The sequence below is a fragment of the Podarcis vaucheri genome (genome assembly GCF_965113315.1).
Source record: "Podarcis vaucheri genome assembly, chromosome: 10".
In the NCBI taxonomy this organism is placed as follows: Eukaryota; Metazoa; Chordata; class Lepidosauria; order Squamata; family Lacertidae; genus Podarcis; species Podarcis vaucheri.
Window position 1 is genome coordinate 35,200,230 of NC_138748.1, and position 17,149 is coordinate 35,217,378.

Here is a 17,149-nt window from a genome sequence, read left to right on the forward strand (position 1 = left end):
AGGAAGGGGACCCAAGCCCACCCTGTAAAGGGAACTGCCTTGTCCTAACAGTCTCCTGTACCTCTTCGAACCTACCTAAAGGAATGGGGTGGTGCTTTCCTCCACTACTGTCAAATGTTTGGCCAAGCTTCAGCCCCAAAATATTATTATTATTATTTAGGGTTGCACTCTGGATGGCTTCAAGCAAAATACTAAAATACAATAATTCATCAAATATTAAAAGCTTCCCTATACAGGGCTGCCTTCAGATGCTTTCTAAAAGTCAAATAGCTGTTTATTTCCTTGACATCCGATAGGAGGGCATTCCACAGGGCGGGCACCACTACCGAGAAGGCCCTCTGCCTGGTTCCCTGCAACCTCACTTCTTGCAGTGAGGAAACTGCCAGAAGTCCCTTGGAGCTGGATGTCAGTGTCTGGGCAAAAAGAGTACTTGCATGAGAGAAAAGAAGGAGCCAATTTGCATAACATTTGTTTATGGCCATTTATGTGCATAGGGGTAAATTTAAAAATAATTATTATAATTGAAATAGAAATATAATTCATCTCACCATGAAAGGGAGGACAAGGTGCGATAAGATCAGCTGACTATACTCAGGCCAGAACTACAGTCCAAAGGGTACCTTTGACCCACAGAGCAAAGTTTGGTTGGCTGGGTGAGGTAACCCAGGATAAAACAGTCAGGCACCAGTGGTTGGTTGATGGAGGTCCCAATTTGAGACCTTGCCCCCGACAATGCCTTAGATTCACTTTGCCTAGGCACTGTTTTAAATACATTCTTCACAGACTATCATTGGTCATTCTCCAAATAATATATTGGGTGGAGGGGTTCCAATATGCTTGGCTTATTGATTTCACTTAAAATTATTCCATATTCTCATTTACAAATATGTTTCGAAGTGTTTCCAGTCACCTTTAGTCCACTATAGGATTTCTTTATATGATTATTTTTCCTGGCATGCATTCAAAAATGTCTCATTCCTGACTCTATAGCGAGTTAACGTGCTACTTTGTAATGTTTAAACATTTCCTATTTAGCAATGTAAACATTTTGTATTGGGGATAATTGAGACACATTCTCCCCTTTCCCAGCTGTAGAATAAAAAGATATGCCAGTAAAAAAAAAAAAAAAGCATTTCTCATTGAAATACAGTTACAGTACAGTACTGGACAAAGAAGAATTGCCAGGGTCACAGCCTGGAATAGCAATAAATGCAAACCAGCAGCAAGCATTCCGATATCATTTCAGAAATCGTAATTTTTATGACATGAATGAATGAACCTTGACTCATAATGTCAGGGAATTATTAAAATGTTTTAACTCTAACACACATGGAGAAATAGCTCATTAGTCCTCTTAGGAACATTTAATTTGGGCAACGATTTGTGTGCCTGGGTTGTAGAATTTAACAATGGGTTTAATATCCTTGTTCTGATATTGCTTTCCTCTAAAAATCATTTTATCTGGTGCACTTTCTTGTCAACTACTTAAAGATGAACGACCACCCAAGGCAATTTCTGAGCCCTTATCAATATTGAATCTGTCTTAGTTGGCCTCCTACTCCCTAGCGATAGCATATTCATATATTTAATATATATGGTTATTTAAAACAAAATGGATCATTAAACTTGACACTACTTTGGAAAAAAAGTACTTTGGTGCAAAGGCTTCACTGTGGTAACTTTGCTTTTAAAAAAACAAACCCACTTTCTAGCATGGTTACGTATGGGGTTGGTTTGTGTGATAAACTTTATCAGTTATGTTAGATCAAGATTCCCAGCTCTGCTACACAAGGTGCTCAGCACTTAAATCTGCTGCTTGAACCACAGCATCCATCCATCCACATAATTTATATACCACATGATAGTATGAAAACCATCAGCTGAATAGCTCAGTTGGTGAGAGCATGGCGCTGATAACACCAAGGTTGCAGGTTCGATCCCCATAAGGGACAGCTGCCTTTCCTATATTGCAGGGACTTCGACTAAATGATTCTCAGGGTCCTTTCCAGCTCTGTGGTTTTATGGTTTCGGAACCGGTTGAAAACCTCAAAGACAATATTGTTAGGATGGGGTTGTTATATGTAGAGGCAGCAAAGAAAAGTACCTAAGGGTGGCTTATATGTTACTTGAGAGGCCCATATGTAGCCCCAGTGCCGGATTTACGTATAAGCTAAACAAGCTATAGCTTAGGGCCCCACTCTCTTGGGGTCCCCCAAAAAATTAAAGGGGAAAAAACCCTGGATGTACATTTCCAAAATATAAGATAAAAAACGAAATAAAATAAAACCTACATATAGCAACAGTGTTTTGTGTTGTGTATGGACCTATTAGGTCAATAAATTACCATATAGCATATATTCAACACAAAAAACAGCGACAATTTATTGTTGACAAAGGACAGCTGGACATATAAAGGCCCCCATTACCTTCAGTAGCTTAGGGCCTCATCAAACCTAAATCCAGCCCTGTGTAGCCCTTGGGCCGCCACTGCACTGCCCAAGAGACCCTTTCATTGAAGGATCTAAAAGCCAGAAGCCCACTCCACAGCAACTCATAGCAGGGATTGCAGTTCAGTAGTAGTAGAAGACACCATTTAGGGTCACTTAGCAATTGGCTAGACATTTTCAAGGAAAAACAGTACAGGATCAAGTCCTATAAAGCATCCTTGCTCTGTAATAGCATATTGGGCTGTTGTTGTTTAGTCATTTAGTCGTGTCCGACTCTTCGTGATCCCATGGACCAGAGCACGCCAGGCACTTCTGTCCTCCACTGCCTCCCGCAGTTTGATCAAACTCATGCTAGTAGCTTCAAGAACACCATCCAACCATCTCATTCTCTGTCGTCCCCTTCTCCTTGTGCCCTCCATCTTTCCCAACATCAGGGTCTTTTCCAGGGAGTCTTCTCTTCTCATGAGGTGGCCAAAGTATTGGAGCCTCAGCTTCATAATCTGTCCTTCCAGTGAGCACTCAGGGCTGATTTCGTTCAGAATGGAGAGGTTTGATCTTCTTGCAGTCCATGGGACTCTCAAGAGTCTCCTCCAGCACCATAATTCAAAAGCATCAATTCTTCGGCGATCAGCCTTCTTTATGGTCCAGCTCTCACTTCCATACATCACTACTGGGAAAACCATGGCTTTTACTATACGGACTATACGGGCTAGATGACCTTTAAACTTTGTGACTTTACTAGTCCTTGATGTAGCACCATGTAAACACACTCATGAGTAAACCCAATTACAGTTGGATATGCTCCAAAGTACAATTTTCTTCCTAGCTCCTATCAGGCTTGACAAAGGTGTAGTCCTGGAAAAGTGCATTAAAATTCCACATGGCAACATGGGTCTGTCAAAGAAGCAAACATTTAAATGGATTAATTGGCTCAGTACCAATTTACAAGAATGGAAACAGAGGTGATAATCATAAATGTATTCTTGATAAGGTATTTAAAAACCCCGAAGGAGTCAATCTCTTTCAGCAAGACACGCACTTAGTGCTGAATTGTATATGATAACTTGGGTTTCCTCCCCCTCCTCCCTTCCCGCTGCTCTTGCAATTAGCCTACTGTTAAACTTGGAATGGATTTGCTCTACAGATAGAAATTTAATTCAGATTCATGCAAATTTCATGGAACAAAGGTTGATTGCCCAAATTGCTTGGGAAGAAGGAGGAAATAAAACATCTGCTATTTGTTTTAATTAATATGTATTTAACGGAAAACACTTCCTACATTCTGTTGTTGAATCTGTTTTGTTTCTAGCCTTGCAGCAAACATTTGGAACCTGTACAAAAGGGATTGATTCTCTTTGCCTATGCTGGTGCAGTTGAATTTTAAAAAGTGAGCATACACTGGTGTAAACCATCAATGAGCAGTGTTTATATCCTCCTCCTCCTCCTCCTCCTCCTCCTCCTCCTCCTCCTCCTCCTTCTTCTTCTTCTTCTTCTTCTTCTTCTTCTTCTTCTTCTTCTTCTTCTTCTTCTTCTTCTTCTGTAACATGCTTTAATATGATGCCTCTTGTTATATTCTCCTACCAACAGTAAAAAGCAGCAAATAGTTTTAAATGGAAGAAATGGTAAAGCTGTTAGAAGAACATTTGCATTTCATTCTTCATTCTAGTCACTAGACAGAAGCCTGAGAGTGAGATGAATGCAGGGCCAGTCAAAAGGAAGAACATGTTTTGTTTTAGATTGGAGTTTGCAAAAACCTTCTGAAATGCTTGCACAGAGTTCAGAACTTTAATTGTATAAGGGCTAGTGCCTTTTAACCCTATTCACAACTTAAATATGAAACCCGTACATGGAGCTGCACTCTAGTGGCTAACTTTGAATGCACATTTACATTTCCTCATTTTGGGGAACACTATCCCTGGCATGAAGAGTTGCTTTTTGAAACTCAGGAGAGCTGCTTGATAAGCAATTTGAAATGCAAGTGAGCAAAGCAGAGAACATAGAGGGCCGGGGTTCAGGGAGGTCGGAGTATTATTAGGAGGTGGAAGAGAAGTAATTCCCACTTGATGTGAGCAAGCCAAGTCACTGTGACAAGAAATTATCAATTTCAATCAGGCTTCAGATTTGTTTTGAATATGGACATTCTGCATCTCCTGGAAGTGACAGGGGTGAGGGTGACTCCAATCATTCTCCTAGACCAGCGGTGTCCAAACTTGGCCCTCCAGCTGTTTTTGCACTACATCCCTAGCTAACAGGACAAGAGGTCAGGGATGTTGGGAACTGTAGTCCCAAAACAGCTGGAGGGCCAAGTTTGGCCACCACTGTCCTGGACCAAGACTCTCCAACTTTTTCCTAGGGTCTGCAGCACATCTGGAAATATAAAGAAATCTGGTGGACACCACAAAATACCTATTTGACAGAAGAAAAACTGATGAGGCACCCTGTAAAATAGGCAAAGCACCTAAAAACAGGAGGAGGAGGAGGAGGAGGAGGAGGAGGAGGAGGAGGAGGAGGAGAAGAAGAAGAAGAAGAAGAAGAAGAAGAAGAAGAAGAAGAAGAAGAAAGCAAGCCATCCCTCTGCTTAAAAAAACAGGCAAATCTCAACTTTTAAAAGATTTTTTTAAAATGGGAAGGAAGATGATGGTTGTTGGACATCAGATGGTTGTCCTGAGTGTTAGATTAAGCAATCCAAAAGTCAGTGGCCTGCAAAGCTCACACCAACAGGGCAAAAGTTGTTGTTTTTTTAATATAGTAATTACTATGCCAGTTGCAGCCATAGTTTGTACACCATTCAGTAATGAGGGCACTCCTGAGAATGGGAGGGCTGTGAATCCTGAAGTTCTGCAGTGTTTCCTGCTACCCACCCCATGAATACCCTCTCTTTTCCTGCTCTGACATTAGAGGAGCCAGCTGTGGACTTTTTCGCAGCCTCACACAACCTCCTTGAGGTTGCTTCTTTTTCTCCCCCCTCAGAAAGGGAGATCTGATGGGTCCTGTGGCCCCTGAGATGCCTTCACAATGACCACAGTATTGCAACCCTAAATCTGTTTTAGCTTTCAGCTGTTGAAGCTCCTCATGAATGTGGTTTTTTATGCTCTTTATGCATTATTGCTGTTCTCACTATTAATGAATTTAAAATTGGTTTTATTTCTTGCTGTGAGCCATTCGGCGAACTCTATTAGAGGGCAACTCATTAATACTTTTAATACATTTTAAAAATACATTAAAACATATATATATATCCCCCACTCTAGATGGAAATCCTACTCAATTTTGGAAGTAAATCAAGAGGGTTTAGTCTCAAGAAAGCATATTGTTGCATGCCACCCCAATCTCCGAGTCGTGCAAGATTCTGGGGGTTCCATTCGCTTACCCAGAGTTTGGTTTCCTCGAAATGAGGGACAGTGGGGACTATGGTCCCTTTGATGGAGGGACTCAGAGCATTAACATCCCAACAAGGTCTTGCTTCTCCCATAGCCACAGCCTTAGATTCCAGAAGAAATCAGGTGTGGCTTTGTATCTCAGGTGACCAGCCTGTAGCCTGCTTCTAGTGTTCATGTGTGCACGTGTGTGTGCACGCACACACACATACACACACACCCTTTCTGGCTCTGGATTTTAACTACTAGCCAGGTTGAGGTTGATTTTAATTACTAGCCATTTTTCTTCTGGCCCAGAGCCACTTCCTTTTTTTACCTTAATGACCCATACATAGGGGGCAATTCTGACCCTTGCTTGGCTATTTCAGCAATTGAATCCTTGCTGGATCCAGGCACTGAAAGGAACTCAGACATGCAGCATACTCCCCCTCCAGCTCGCAGCCGTATACAGTGGTACCTCAGGTTACATATGCTTCAGGTTACATACGCTTCAGGTTACAGACTCCACTAACCCAGAAATAGTGCTTCAGGTTAAGAACTTTGCTTCAGGATAAGAACAGAAATCAGGCTCCGGCAGCACAGCGGCAGCAGGAGGCCCCATTAGCTAAAGTGGTGCTTCAGGTTAAGCACAGTTTCAGGTTAAGTACAGACCTCTGGAACGAATTAAGTACTTAACCTGACGTACCGCTGTATTTTATTTATATCCTGTGTCATTCTCAGTGTGGTGGGTGTGGTTCTCCCCCTCCCCATTTAATTTCCACAACTACCCTGTGAGGTAGGTTAGTCTGGGAGTCAGTGACTGGCCCAAGGTCATCTAGTGAGCTTCATGGCTGAGTTTGAGCCTAGTCTGGCACTCAAGCCACACTACACCAAACTGGCTCTCAACATAGGATTGCTGCTCAAAGGGCCGGCCTGCCTCTTTACACTGCATGCACATTAGTTTAATGTTTGGCTCTTTGACTGGTTTTCGATTCCAGGATCATCATCCAGAAAGTATGCATTCCAGATTCAGTGAGGCTTTGAACAGAATGATAGAAGGGATTTCCCATGGCCAGCACAGAAGGTGCAGAGGCATCAGACAGTACCAATTGTTTTTCTTTGTAAACCTTGCATCCCCTTTTCAACATGAGGGAAGTGCAGGGAAGGGGGAAAACAGCAAAGGATTGTGAGGTTCATCCTGGGGAAAGTCTAATTATAATTGGACTGGAGGAACATGTTACTGATATCAACCATGGCTTGGAGCTGTTTCCTTTCAGCCTCTAGCTGAAGCGTAGCACAAAGCAGCTTGGTCAACACGGACAAACCTCTTGGCACCAGAGCTGGAAATATCAAAGAGAAAACAATTGTAGGAGAAGCAGCTGCAGCAGCGCGTACTGTTTCTCACATCCCTTATGACTTCACGAGGCTGTTTACAAAAGCAGCTTGACACCTACTTCTACACATGACCCAGAGGAGGAAATGTGCTCTGATCAGGCAACAGGTTCCCTGAAAGCTTCCTCTGCCCTAAGATAAAAGGCAGAAGAGGCAGGCAGCTGCGAGCACTCAGTCAATGCCACAGAAAAAGGGAGGGGAACACACATGCACACACACACACACACAATGCAATGGAGTCATTTTCCTATATTCAGGCACCGCCAATTAATGAGTTCTTACCCGTGAGTATTTCCTGAAACGTACTTTGCTGATCAATTCAGTTCGCAATTTGCTGCTTGCATTTGCCTCACACATCGATGAGTAGGATTGCCCCAACCATGGTAGCACAGAGTGCTCTTACACAAAGGTCTCCAAACACATCTGAAAACATGAATACATTGTACTATTTTTAAAAATCACACAAAACACCTAATATCGAGAGCACATCATCATTATTAGTATTTTATTTATACACTTCCCTTTTTCCCTGAGGCAGCTTAAAGATAAAAATAAGGACAGCTAAAAACCAGGGCAAATTCCTGTGAGGAAATATGGTCTTTCAGATAACACTTTCAGTTATCGAGTAAAATATACCGTCTTCATTCCCTTTGCAGATCCTTAGGTACTTGGTTTCCATCTGCCATTGTTCATCAGGTGGGGCAGAGCTACAGTGGCTATTGAATTGTTGTCGTAACTCAAGACAATTGATACCTGAAGCTATTTTGTTACATTCCACTGTAAATCATATATGTAGCATAATGGCATCAGCATCTATCAAAAATAGGAAGTCTTTGAACCTGACAGAAACAACTGTACAATCATTAATTGACTGATGTAACCTCCATTTTACATGAAATGGTTTTGAAAAATTCATTGTATAGCCAGAATACAGCTCAAACAGGCAGACGATACTGGCAAGCTTTTCCTTGCCCATTTATGAGTGATTTGATCTGCCCCACTGTGTCTGAAAATGAAAGGCAATACAATAGGGATGAACACTGAGATCAAAGTATAAAACTAAGGCTTTTTAAAAACAACAGCTTTACTGCATATACTTTACTGCATGCTGTAATTGCTAAGATAGCTACCAAAGTTTTTTTCTTTTCTTTTACCTTGAAAATATGTGATGCTTTGAACTTAGCACTTGAATATAACATTCAAACTAAAGTCTACACACCTTTCAGTTTGATATTCAGTATTATACTTAGCATATAAATAAAATAAGTGTTGATCAGTATAGGATTTTCTATCCACAGTGCCAAAAGCAACTTGCACCGAGTGGCTTGGTCCTGAATAGCAAGCATTTGTGCCTTAGAAGTTGCATTACATTTAACTGTGGCAGCTATTATGGCGCTCAGATGGATACTTCAATAGTGTACAGTTGTCTCTTTAATTTATGAGCATGGGTGGGGGGGAGCAAAATACAAAAGGGTTGCAAGAAACCCTTCATTAAGGATATTTGTATTATTATCATCGTGGTACTCTTGTCCAGTTCCCAGTTAAATTTTCTTTAAAATTCATTTGCTCACCAGAACAGTAGTAATATCTGCCTATATACAAGCCCTATTTGGAGACAGATTCAGTGCAATTGCAAATAAAATCCCAATCTATCAATAAGAAGGAACACAACAGAGTTGTTTAGCTTGACAGATTTTTTAAATCCATAGGAATAATAATACAGTGAAACAGAATAATCCATTTTATTAATAGGAAAACATAAACACAGAGCACCTAGACATAAATGGAATGAAAGGTATTTTGAAATCAGGTTTTTTTTGGGGGGGGGCGGAAGCATTGCTAAAATGATCAAAATGAGGGTCCAAGGACCTGAATTCCTGGAGCAGCTCCATCCACATGCATTTATTAATCAATTAGAAGTGGGGGATACATGACAATTTATGGGGTAAACAGATAGGAACAAGGAAATTCCTTTAGAATATTACATGGACAAGGTTGATGAGGAACAGCTAGCAAGACCTGGAAGAAGGTAGCTGAAGAATTAAATTATTGTTTCCATGGCTATATACATATGTCTTAATCTGGTTCCAAAATGGGGTTTGAGACACTTTTTTAATGGGATACCAGTATTGTCAAGAAAGTCCAAATTCATTTATTTAATAAAATATTTTCATACCAGCTTTCAGTGCTAAAAAGCTCTCCCCAAAGCAGTTTACAAAAATGCAGCCTTAGCCATCGAGGTTAATATGTCACATTCATTTCAAGATTTTTTAACTTAATCAACTTCTGTCAGAGATGGGAAATGCAAAATGTCACGTTCAAACACTATGATTTTCAAACTCAAGTTCTATTCCCTTTAATAGCATAGAAGCTGGTTCGATTAAGTATATGCATATATTGCTCTAACACTTTATGTTTCTTACTCCCAAGGACCAGCACAGGAACAATTCTTTACTTTCTCCCTCACCAATATGACACACTTCATTGTAAAGCTTCAGTTGTTTCACAGTTCTTCATTGGAGCAAACCTGGATCAGCACCAAGATTTTAAAGACATCTGCAGAAGATAGCAATGACAGTTTGGCTCCTTGCTGTGTGCTTTTCAGAAGTCAGGAGTTCTAAATTGAAATGAAGAACTTGGCAAGGCTGAGAAACGCAAGCTGCTGCTGGCACAGGTACAGCACATTCAGAAACAATTAAGGTATCTCCCAGTGAACAACCAAATATCTCTTGAGAAAGCAGGCAGGCAAGGGGAAGAACAAACCACAGGAACCACCTGATCACTTCTGGGGAGTTTTGCCTTCAGCCCAATGAAGATGTTTAAAGGAGTTGTAAATTTGGGAAGGAGCTGTTTTAAGAAATATGCTGTTTCTTCAAGTGTGAGGCAAAACATCCATTGAAAGAAGGGAGGAGATTAAAAGGAGAAATTATACTGCATAATCTCTAGCATTTAAAAATGGTTCACTTCCATTCTCTCAGCCACTTCTTAAAGCCATGAATGTCCATTGCCTAACTCCAGCTATCCCTTCAGCTGACCAGCAGCCACATCACTGCTCTCCATGACCACAGCCTGGTCATTTATCCTCTCAAGCCATGTTCACACATGCAGACACACCCAGCAGCTAATAGTTTCAATTTGGGTGGAATTCTTTCCTCTTATTCACCTATAGCCAGTGTAAATTACAATTTTACTGGCTTTTGATGCCTTTGCTTCTGTATCTGAAGAAAGAAAACTCACTGACATAACCATCTTTTGTTTGAAACAATGTAAAAAATAGTTTAACTATCACCCAGGTGGCCCAGTGGTCTCCGTCGGATGAACTGTATCTCTCACAAAAACACAGTAAAGTTTACAGAGCCATTTACCCATATATTTTACTCAGCATAAAAAACCTCTATACATTTCAAAACAAAAACGTTACTTCAGAAAAACTATGTTTTCTCAACACAGTAAGTTTTTCAAGCTCTCAAGTGGTGAATTATCACCTGAGTTTGTAGCACAGTATTTGTAAAAATTTCAAGGCAATTACAATTTTTGATGTCACTAATAATGACATGTCGTTTAATCTTCGCCAAGACCTTTCAAAATTATCTAAAACTTTGAGCACAGAGTGTCAGAACAGATATCACTGGTCCTGGGATGCTCTTCTAGTTCCAGAATGAGCAGGAAATAGATCTCTGGGTTATATAAGTAGATTGCCAAGGTTGTATTGCCTCACAATTGTTTTAATGACAGCAATAACCAATAACCTTATTTATTTATTTTTCTAAATAAGGGTGCTTAAGCAAAGAAAGAAGGGAGGAAAGCAGGAGGTGGTAGTTGTTTTGATGAAAAGATCACAAGCTCAGTTCTGATATTGAAAAGTAATCCCCAAACTAAACATGTGCTCAAATATACCTTGTCCTTTAAATATAAATATGTCTGCTCCGACCTCCCCAAACCACAGCTTGGCACCTGGCTCTATCTTGAACTTCTTGTATAAAACAAAAAAAGGTAGATTTATTTTTTAAAAAGTTTGTGTCCCCTCCCCCTGTTCTTGCTTCGTTATCACACACTTCCACTGCCTCAATGATCAATTTGAAAAACTAAAATGATAAAGGCCTAAATCCCAAGAGGTAAAAGTAATACAGAATATAAATTACTTTGTATACTAAAAAGTGCCAGGGAAATTATAGCTCGTTATACTTTTCTGTAAAGGAACACATTCTTCCTTTGCCTTTTAAAAATAAAATAAAATAAAGATATAGTAATGCCTACAACTTCGTTATGTAGTTTGACAAGTATGCTTCAGTCAGTTCCTGCAACCGTTGTGATGAAAGGAAGCCCAGTTCAAATGAGATAGCCCTTTTATGACAGCTGTGATAGATGGGTTGTACTGGTAAGCAAGGGTGGACTAGATGTTGTACCACTGTCCACTGGGAGCCATTATGTTCTCTAAGCATATTGATTTCCTCACTCCTTCAGCTCTTCAGGAAATTAGTTGGGCGATTTCCAAAAGTTCTATCAAGCATTTAAAACTGCTGCCTGAGACAATTTCTTCGACACATTGGTTCAGCACAAGAACATTGACTCATGCTCAAACAGCATTAAAAATTTCATTTCTTTCAGGGAATTGCCCAGGTTGCAGGTGTTTTAATAATACATACAGACAATAAATTTTGTCTAATTCAGAATTGTGCATGGTCTTAACATTTTAAAAAAAATGTTAGGAAAGTAAAGTAGTTAACCACTGTGCAACCACAAAATCTTAATTTACAATGAGAATAGTAGGCTTATGTTATTGTTAAAAGAGAAGAGTCCCTTTGGCATTTCTTGTATGGCTTTTATAAATAAAAGACTCTTTTGTAAATAATTTGCCTATATAGATACACATTAGCAACACATTGTTCAAATGAATGAGATTCATTGCATTTAGTTTTTAAGTTAAAAACTTAACTTAACGAGGGCATTCGTTACTGCATTAGTTTTCCTGGTTCTAATGCTAGAGTTTTGCCACATTTCTAATGTACCTTTTACTCTACATTGCCTGTTACATTATCAAAACTGTGGCTTTTGGACCGATATGCTACCATGTTGTGCTGAATTTCATTCACGCCAGTGGGTCTGGTGTGACAAAACAGTGAATGTAATCATTCTTCTTCTTCTTCTTCTTCTTCTTCTTCTTCTTCTTCTTCTTCTTCTTCTTAATTCAACTTATACACCAGCCTATACCTGGAGGTCTCAGGGCATTTCACAACAAGACCACAACATGATGCCACACATTATGTTTCTGTGCATTCCTGTTCTCCCATTGGTCTCCAACAAAAGTAGTAGCAAATAACTGTACGTTGGAATACCACCCCAAATTTCACTGGCGAGTGGTGGCAGGATCCATGAAAAGTACAGATCAAAACTCCTGTGATTTTTCAGATTAATGGGACTGCAACCATTGTTTTTCTCTGGAAGCAATTAACATGAAAATGAGAGCTGAACTTTCTTTAGTTTCTGCTCGATTTCCAGAAGTGGTTTTTATGTCATGTGAAATTTCACATAAAACATGCACTGAGCCTAGGGCTTGCTGATCGGAAGATCAGCAGTTCGAATCCCCATGACGGGATGAGCTCCCATTGCTCGGTCCCAGCTCCTGCCAACCTAGAAGTTCGAAAGCACGTCAAAGTGCAAGTAGATAAATAGGTACCACTCCGGCTGGAAGGTAAATGGTATTTCCGTGCACTGCTCTGGTTTCGTCAGAAGCGGCTTAGTCATGCTGGCCACATGACCCAGAAAAACTGTCTGTGGACAAATGTCGGCTTCCTCGGCCAGTAAAGCGAGATGAGCGCCGCAACCCCAGAGTCATTCACGACTGGACTTAACTGCCAGAGGTCCTTTACCTTTACCTTTAGTGTCCGGATACAGCCATAGTGAGAGGGGAAAGGATTATTTATGAGTGTTAGCTCCTTGTGGTAGGCATACAATCAAACGGGGTACCTACTGCACCTCATGAGCCATAGATTGTGACCCCTTTCCTATATGAGTATAAATCAACACATGAATGAATAAAAATCAGGGATTTTCACTCAAAACTCTAAAACTGGCCAACATGCATGGTAACCTGGTAAATGACAACAAGTGAGGAAATAGAGGGTGAAAAAGAAGTGATTAGCAGAATGCCAGCCATGGCAGAAATTTCTCCCCTTTTTCTTTTCTTTTCTTTTACCTGCAATAATATTTGCTATTAAACTATTGGAAGTCAGAAATCCTTGCTGATCTGCTGCAAACTCCCAGCAGATCTTGATCTGCCTTTGACCCACCTCCAGTCAATGGTATCTGCTCATGTGAAGAAGAAATGTATCTCATTCCCACGATTGTGTGTGTGTGTGTGTATGTTTATGTTTATTTTTTTAGATTGGATTAGATATGGATATAGATGTAGATTTGGTTACTATAAATATATAGATGAGAGGTTATTGCTTGTTTGTGATTATAAGATGCCTTTCATCTTCTTTCCTGGACTTTATCCAATTCAACATATTTTTTTTAAAAAAATGATCCTTGCTTGAGTTTGGCGAATATCTCTGGCAAGAGAAAAAGTCTGAGGAGGGGAGAAAAGGAGTTCCTGGAACAGCAATGTCAATAGCTCTTTTCTGCTCCATTGGATATTGAGGGCCAAGAACATCAGATTGCCATTGCAACATCATGAACTTGGGCATTGTGCCACAGAGGGGAAGACTATGAGCATAATAATATCTGGCACATTTTAGATGGACTAGCAAATTTTGGACCAATGGACTGCTAATGGTCTTGGGGAAGGGGGTTAAAAAAAGAAAAAAAGATCTGAACGAATGGAAGGAAGAGTGCAATTTAACTGGATATTAAAGTTCTGAAATTTCTCTCCTTTGGCCAATATAATTGCTTCAATTTCATCATGAAAGAAGCAAAGGAATATTAAAAAATAGCATGAAAAACCCTTATTTTTTTTTGGGGGGGGGGGGAATAAGCTAAATAAAGCAGGAAGCACAGGTGCTCTAATAAAGCGTTTTGAGATTACATGCATATGAAACCAAACAGCAAGCAATCACTTAAGCAGTCTTTATTTTCAATTTTTCTTTATTGCTGTACTTAGAAATTGACTGCAACTGCCAAAATTGGCCAGAACCCTTTCCCCAAACTCTTTAAAGGTCTCTCCTCACAGATGTTTCTAGAAGGAAGAAACTTTAGTAGAGTCATCGGGATCTGATTTTCTTCCTTGTACCGCTTGCCATTGTGCCAGAAATATTGAACATGCATTCTAAAGTTTCCAAAGCAACACTTAGTGTTTGGTGTGAGTCCATGCTCAGGGGCCAATGGAGCCTAGTATTTGTAATGTATTGGCCATCAAAAGATGTCTCAAAGGAAAGATAATAGAGACTGGTGGCTCTCTTTCATTTTCCTGAACTATGGATGCAATATGGAGGATCTGTTCATTAAATCAGAGGTTTTTATTAGGTACATTCAGTGTAACAGGGGACACTATCAATATTTCAATCGGCTTTTCTTGTAGTGATGTTACAATGCTCAATCAAAGGAAGTACAACATAACTGTTCACGTTTCAGTAGGCAGCCCCAATGCTTTTCAACTGGCATTTTTTGTTTTTGTTTTTATAAAGAAGGATCCTAATGTCCTCAATGTCATGTTGTGTTTTATTTTAGCACTAGCTTAAAATAGCATAATTTGGCCACTCTTTTGATTGGGTATACAGTGGTACCTCAGCTTTCATACGCTTCAGGTTACATACGATTCAGGTTACAGACTCCACTAACCCAGAAATAGTGCTTCAGGTTAAGAACTTTGCTTCAGGATTAGAACAGAAATTGTGCCCCGGTGGCGCAGCAGCAGCAAGAGGCCCCATTAGCTAAAGTGGTGCTTCAGGTTAAGAACAGTTTCAGGTTAAGTAGGGACCTCCGGAATGAATTAAGTACTTAACCTGAGGTACCACTGTACTTGTTTTCCACCTGGAACACTTCCACAGAAAGCTGGGGTATAAATGATGAATATAAATATAAAGATGGTGTTTTGGGGTTGTTTTTAGAAACTTGTAGTAAAGCTTTCAGAATTTGGTTTTATTTGTATTTCTATTATTTTTCTTTTTTCTTTTTTTTGAGAAGTGGAAGGAACGGCTAGGATCCTGAACAGTTTCCTGATGTCTCCTATCCTGAACCACCTCACATTCCAAATTCAGAAACTGCTGAACTTGATATGGATAAAATGAATAGTGGGAGAGGCAGGCAAACTGTGAAACTGGATTTTTAAAAATGGGTGTAGGAAGCTAGGACTGTGTGGTGCTCCCAGTCCGACTGGAAGTACACATGGTGAGGACCGGAAATGTCACTGCATGGCTGTGAATGGATGGCCTCTTGGAAAACTCTCCATGTGTGTACATTAGTTTTGGTCTTGTGCTCATACATTTAGGGTGAATTATTTCACAGGGAGCTCCTTTTGAACTGCAAAATTGCTAACCATACAGTTCTATCAGTGGCGTAGCGTGGGTTGTCAGCACCCGGGGCAAGGCAAGTAATTTGCGCCCCCTAACCTGTGGATTTGCGCCCCCTAACCCTAACCCCCAGATGTTGCGCCCGGTGCGGCCGGCCCCCCCTGCACCCCCCACGCTACGCCACTGAGTTCTATCATTCTATTTATGCATCAAAGTTCACTGGGGGAGGGAATTTTAGAGAGGTTTTGAAAATGACAAGGTACAACTCAGTTCACAATACTGGATTGTAGGAACCCCACGATGGAGAGAGAAAAACCTGTCTCCTTGCACAAGGTACTGGAAAGGCCACTCTCCATTGACATGATGCACCATGCCTCAGCACTGAACTTTATAGCATCCTGGGTTTTTTTCTGTATACTGGTCCTCTTCTTCCCTAGGATCAAGTTCTACTATTGCTGCCTCCATGTATCCCACAAACCATTTCAATACACTTTTCTTTCAGAAATGGGACATTTATATGCAGAGTAAATTCCAATAGTATCATAACTGCACTTTTTGGTTGAGACAATAATTAACCAAAGGATTATGAGCAGGATTTAGCAAGTTGCATGCTCTTGATAAATGTGCAAAGCTAGAGCCAATAATTAAATCTTTGGGTTGTGTGCAGTACAAAATGTTATGCTATCACCAGTGAACTGAGACTTGTTTGAATGTTAAACCAGTTAAAAAGAGATATTGATATTCATTGTGTCTTGGTATCGCTGGAAGTATTATTTCAGTGATGACATTTTACTGGTAGTGCTTTTCATGCATAAGGACAAATTGAGCAAGGATGTGTTGTGCATGCATCCATGTGAATGTTGAAATGTAGTTTTAAGCACAGAATTGGCTTGCAGAATAGCCCTATTCAGGCGTTCTTTTTGCATATAAGTAAACTTTTGAGGGAAAGCAGGAATGGACTGTCAGGTCCCATCCCTTCTAGCATGTCACTTCCCTTGAGTTTATAGCTGAGTGAAGATGAATGTTTTAAAATTTCTTCTGAAAGTCAATAATGAGGTAAGCAGACACATCCCACCAGAGAGGGCATTACACAAATGGGGAACCACCACTGAAAAGGCCCTGTCATGGGTCAACACCAAACACACAGGCCTCAGTGGCATCACCTCCAACAAGGCCTTACCTGTCTATCGTAAGTTGATATTGGGGGAGATGATATTTTAGATACTTGGGTCCCGTGCCATGTAGGAATTTATATGCTGGTACTGAAACCTTGAATTGGGCCTGGTAAATCACTGGCAGCCAGTGCACCACTTTCAAGTTCAGTAACACATGGTCCCATCGGGTTTCATGCTTCCCCACTGAAATCAAGAAGACTTAGAAGTACTTCATTATTGCTCGATTGAACAGGTGTTCACTGTTCTGCTTTCAAGTAGGCTAATACCACATGGAATTCAACACATCTGCTTGTGAACCTTAAAAGGAAGAAAATAATAAAGTCTCATTT